The following is a 5,719-nucleotide window of genomic DNA, read 5'->3' on the forward strand; positions in this document are numbered from 1 at the left end:
AAATATTAAATGTCAGAGTCGCAAATTCCATGAAGCATTCCCTGAGTTTTCACCAACCTCTCTAAAGGTAGGCCTTCATTTTCCCTAGGCTACTAAAGCACTTTGTATATATTTCTATTTTAAATTGACCAGGTTATACTGCCGGAGTCCAGCTCCAGCAGGTCCAGGGGTTCCCTCAGGATGGACAGCGTCGGCGATACGAATGAGAAGACACAGCAAGTCTCGGTGTTTCCAAGTGTCTCCCCAGTGTCTTCCAACTTTATTATTTTTAAGACAGCTTTTATATTTTTTGTGGTACATAGAAACAAATGTAAAGTATAGAGTCATACCAATTCAACTTAGTGGGCATACCAATTTAGCTTAATGGGCATATGAATTCAGCTTAATGGGCCTATCAATTCAGCTTAATAGGCCAGCAGTTTTGACCTTCATCAAAACTGCATGTTTTTAGTTACAAAAAGCCTCATTTTGTTTACATCATCTTCTGGCCTGGTGGCCTGCTAACACCTTGTGACTCTCCATTGATAAGGGTTGATCAGTCAGAACACTTTTGTATAGGGCACAGCAGGAAAGAATTCATCAACAGGAAGTTTTAAGGTAAAATCTGTTTTTGGTAATTTACTCTATGCCTTGAGCTTAACAGAAAAGAATGTAGTTCCATAAAGTCAAAGAACAGCAAGCTGAAGGGCAGCTCCAAGTAAGAATCATCAGTTAAATCAACAATTGTCTTATTATTTGTATTAAAGCCAAACTTTTATAAATTTTTAACTATTATGCTTTCATTATATAGGCTAAATACGTTAAGAGTAAAAACATAGTGAGTAAATATAGACTAAGTAACAGTTTCATAAAGCAATATTTCTTATATTTCCTAACAAGCCTTTTTTCCTGCCAAGGGTTTTGTGCCCATAGGGGCTTTCTGTGTGGAGGCCCTCAATGTTATTTTATTATTAAGGAACAGTTATGCACATTAGCTCCAAAGGCACAGGTACATTTATTAAACAAACCAATATGTTAGCAAAAGGAATTTAGATCAGCATATTCTATATCCCAGATAATTTTATTTAGGGTGCTACCGTTCAGGGGCCTTGTTGATTTGAGGTTTCAGAATGATCTATTTTAGAAGGAAATCGGGAAAGGCCTTTTGCCTAAGTCACAGAAAATAGGAAGAGGTTTATTATAGTAAACATCAGAAAGACAGATATCTTTAAGGTGAGCGCTGAGGCAGCCTTCCGAGAATCCCTGAGGCCTGAGAAGCCGTGCTCAATCATTCCTCTTTCCCATGACTCTGTCATGGGTGGGATCTCATGGGCTGGCTCCCGGCATCTCCCCCTTTTTTATTTTTTAAGACGGCCGATGGATTTCAGTCGCGAGCTTCTGAGTACTCAGCCGAAGAGCTCTGACAATACAAGGAAGGATTATAATGAGAAGCAGAACCAAGGCGGCTACAGCAACATAACTGAAAATAGTTGATAAGATATTTTTTCCAGTAATAAAGTTAGACAAGGTATGAAAGAGATCATTAGCAGCCCCTGCAGTAGTAAAATCTAGACGAGACTGTTCTAAGGTCCTTATTTGGAACTATTCCAAATACCTGAGATATGATTTTTAATTTTTTCCCAGTTATAATCTGTATCATTTACTTTTAAGGGTGTCACACAAATCCACCGATAGTCGGAGTGACAGGATAATGTTAACTTTACCTTTAAAGCCTGTAACTCGGTTCCAATATGCATAACTGCCTCCTCTAGAGCGTCCACTTTCATTTTTAATTTTTTATCTATAATCTCTTGAATAGCTAAAGTTAGAGAAATATTTTTGGACATAGTATTGATATATTGAGCAGTATGTACCTATTGAGTCAATGATATTGTTGCCACAGTAACAGAAGCAGTTGCTGTTATTAAAGCTGAAATCCCTAAAACAAGTAGCCCTACAAACCGTCCGGGACACATTAAATCTTATAATTATTGCAGAACAGCTAGACCGTAATTGTCATACCAATAGGTATTTACTGTGACAGGCAAGCAATGTAAGCATAACAATAATAACAACAAAAAGATGCCCGGGAGTTGGGGCGGCTCCCCGCTGAGCGTCCCCAGCCCACCTCCTAACTCGGCCCCAGGCAAGAAGATCAGTGGCTCCAGTCGAAGCAGCAGGGGGAGGATGTCTGCACGGCATAGGTGTAGGTCGCCGTCTGGGGCGAACGGGTCTTGGAGCGTCGCTCAGAGTGAGATCCTGAAACTGCTGACAGGGCGGTGCCTGTTCTGAAAGAGGCTGTGGTTTTTTGAAAAGAAAGTCGGGAGGGAGTGGGGGCTGCTTTTCCAGCGGCGGCGAAGATGGACTCCAGCAGTGTGTCTCTCTTGAAGCGCCAGGTGCCTGAGACGATGTACTCGAAGTGAAGCCTCAGGTGAAAGGCCACTCGCTTCTCGGCTTTTTCTTGGTTTTTCCAAGTCAGGAATTTAAACAGGAGAACTGGAATCCTGCGGAAACACAAGCATACCCTCTCCCGCAAGTTAACAGCACAAATGGCCCTTTTTACTCTCTAGTAAGGAGGTCTTTTTACTTGACCAGGGGCCGAGTCGTAGCCTCTTCAGGAATCCAGTGCCTCATCATTGCAGTCCGCCCCGTGTGTCTACGTTTAAATGATTAATTATAAACAAAGCATGGTGTTAATCTCTTGGTTGTACATCATGGTGCATCTGATCTTTATCTGAAGATTGGTTACTGAGATAAGCCTTAGAAACAAACTTAGAGTGTCCTTTTAATAACTTAGTTAAATTTTTTGCAATATAACATAAGAAAGAACTATCTCAGAAGTGAGTCTTAGTAAACACTAGACTTTAATTAACAAAGCTAGAAACTTAGTTTAACAATTTATAAAACTTAATATTTAGTGTAACATGATTTTTTTTATTATGGAGGCATTAACCCTGTAGCCAAGGAAGGCTTTAACCCATCAAATAAAAATGAGGTTTGTCAGGGAGCTGGGAAAAGCCAAGCGGCCGTCTTGGATTTCCCATAGCCCTGACTCTTTGATTTTTAGTTCATCCATTTTTAATTTCCCAGTTTAGGAGTAGACTGTTGTCATGTTTTAAGGACATTAGGATAATACAAGTCTAACAGTGAGGGGTTATTTTTTGTATAAGCAGAATAAGCTTTTACATGTACCATAATCTTAAATAATGCTTATTTATTTTACCAAAGTAACAAAAGACTTTAAAAACAAATATAAATCACTTAAAGATGAAGAAATTTATAATCTGTTATTGAAAGAAAATGAACTCAGGTAGTTTAATTGCTCTTTGGGATGTCTCGGGGGCCCTCTGAAGCATCCCAAAGTCAGCTAGAAGTCTAAGTTATTTAGGCAGTTTTGTCGATAGGTACCAAAAGAGTTTATAACACTCAGTCAGATAGAATTATATAGATCACTATGAAATAATATATTTACTTAGCCAAAGTAGCAAGGAAGATTTTAGGTAAGGTAAACATAGAATAGATCACTTTAGATGTAAAGAAACTTAAAATTCATTATCAAAGGCAGTTCACCATCTCAAGAAAACTTGCAAAACTCTTTCCTTGGGGTCCACTTTCCACAAAAACTTTCTATCACTTGCTGTATCCGTTTGTTCTCTCATCTTGAAATAGCCACCTGTAAGTCAGACCTACTTCCTTTTCCTTTCATAAAATGTAACTTCATTTCTCATACCTTCTTTACTGAAAACATACATCTTACTTTCCTTAAGCAACCTAGAACTGACCTTTATATTAGCATTCTATAAATTGGTGAACATAAATACCAGTGATAACTCTTAAAAATTTTAGCGAACATCTCAGGATGGCATCAAACATTATTTATTAACAGTCTAAAATCTTTTTCTGTAAGTTAACATTTAGTAATGAATGTTTTAGAATCTTATTTTATTTGGAAATGACCTAGCTATTTAATAAACTTCTGTTATTTAGTTTAGCACAACCCTAGAAATTCAGGTTACCGAAATCTTAGAGAGACTGTTTTAGACAGACATTTTTAATCTTAATAGAGTTTATCTAAAAGTTCACATCTCATTTATATATATATATTTTAAGTTTCTTCACTCGAGGTACCTTCCTTGCCGACAAACTTGTGATAGATATAACAATATAACAATATTTAACTTATAGTAAACCTAGGTACAATAAAATATGCTTAATGTTAATGACTATTAGACATGTCTATATTAGATTAGCAAATAAACATTAATACTAGATACTTATTGAATATTTTTCAGTTCACGTGAATCTGAAATTTAGTTAGGTTAATTTTTCTTATATTTAGAATTGTCTGATTTGTAAGCGCTTACTTTTCTTTTAGGCCAATTAAATAGAGCTCATTGACCAATTAGGCTTCAGCAATGTTGTACAACGACAGAGACACACACTGAGACACACATGAATCTGGACAGACAAAAACCTCACAGTTTTCCACTTCAAATTTAAAATGTCTATTTGCCTTTTTTGCTTTTCTTTTTGTATTTTTTTCTCTCTGATGTCTATCTCATACCTTTCTTTTTTTCTTTTTACAGGTATTTTTTTAGATTCATGCACGGGATCTAAGGCATCTCTAATCATGTTCCATAAGGAAAAGGTATCAGTAGGCACCTTTTCTGGACCGTGCAGAGTGTAATAAGTTTTCAATTGCTCTCCTATCTTCTCCCAAGTTTCTAAGTTAACAGTACCTTCTGGAAACCAAGGACATTGCTCTTGAACGCTAGCTTTTTTCACCTTAATTCCTCTTTTATTCAATAATTGTAAGATTACTTATATAAAAAGTTGTCGTTCTTTTGACTCGCTATTACCCATTTTTATCTCTTTTTTGTTTTCAAAATTCTTTCCAAAGTCTTAAATTTCTTTTCAAAAATGTTCTTCGAGAATTTTTCTCGAGGCCTTAAAATCTTCTCAAAAATATTTTCAAAACTTCTCTCTTCGAGAATTATTCCCAGGCCTTAAATTCTTCTCAAAGTTCTGACCTACCCACTATCCTTACCCTACCTCTCTTATGCAGGGGGGTCTGAAGTACCCTCAGTGGGGGGCCTATCCGTCCCGAAAGCTGAACGATTGGGGGGGATTACCTTCAGGTCCCTGTCCTGGGAGCCACTTGCCGGAGTCCAGCTCCAGCAGGTCCAGGGGTTCCCTCAGGATGGACGGCGTCGGCGATACGAATGAGAAGACACAGCGAGTCTCGGTGTTTCCAAGTGTCTCCCCACTGTCTTCCAACTTTATTATTTTTAAGACAGCTTTTATATTTTTTGTGGTACATAGAAACAAATGTAAAGTATAGAGTCATACCACTCATACCAATTCAGCTTAGTGGGCATACCAATTTAGCTTAATGGGCATATGAATTCAGCTTAATGGGCCTATCAATTCAGCTCAATAGGCCAGCAGTTTTGACCTTCATCAAAACTGTTTGCATGTTTTTAGTTACAAAAAGCCTCATTTTGTTTACATCATCTTCTGGCCTGAGGGCCTGCTAACACCTTGTGACTCTCCATTGATAAGGGTTGATCAGTCAGAACACTTTTGTATCAGGCACAGCAGGACAGAATTCATCAACAGGAAGTTTTAAGGTAAAATCTGTTTTTGGTAATTTACTCTATGCCTTGAGCTTAACAGAAAAGAATGTAGTTCCATAAAGTCAAGGAACAGCAAGCTGAAGGGCAGCTCCAAGTAAGAATCA

General features: G+C 37.6%; 1 long non-coding RNA gene across 1 annotated transcript; it reads right to left on the minus strand.

Moving 5' to 3' along the window:
- Positions 1-1,142: 1,142 nt before the first annotated feature.
- Positions 1,143-5,240, minus strand: LOC145536557 (uncharacterized). Its single transcript, XR_014075891.1, has 5 exons — positions 4,958-5,240; positions 4,108-4,880; positions 2,108-3,731; positions 1,704-1,798; positions 1,143-1,399 (listed from the first exon to the last, which is right to left on the minus strand). It is a non-coding gene; the product is annotated as an uncharacterized LOC145536557 (long non-coding RNA).
- Between the last annotated feature and the right edge of the window lie 479 nt (positions 5,241-5,719).

Source organism: Giraffa tippelskirchi, chromosome X, assembly GCF_054371585.1.
Source record: "Giraffa tippelskirchi isolate mGirTip1 chromosome X, T2T-mGirTip1v1.2.pri, whole genome shotgun sequence".
NCBI lineage: Eukaryota > Metazoa > Chordata > Mammalia > Artiodactyla > Giraffidae > Giraffa > Giraffa tippelskirchi.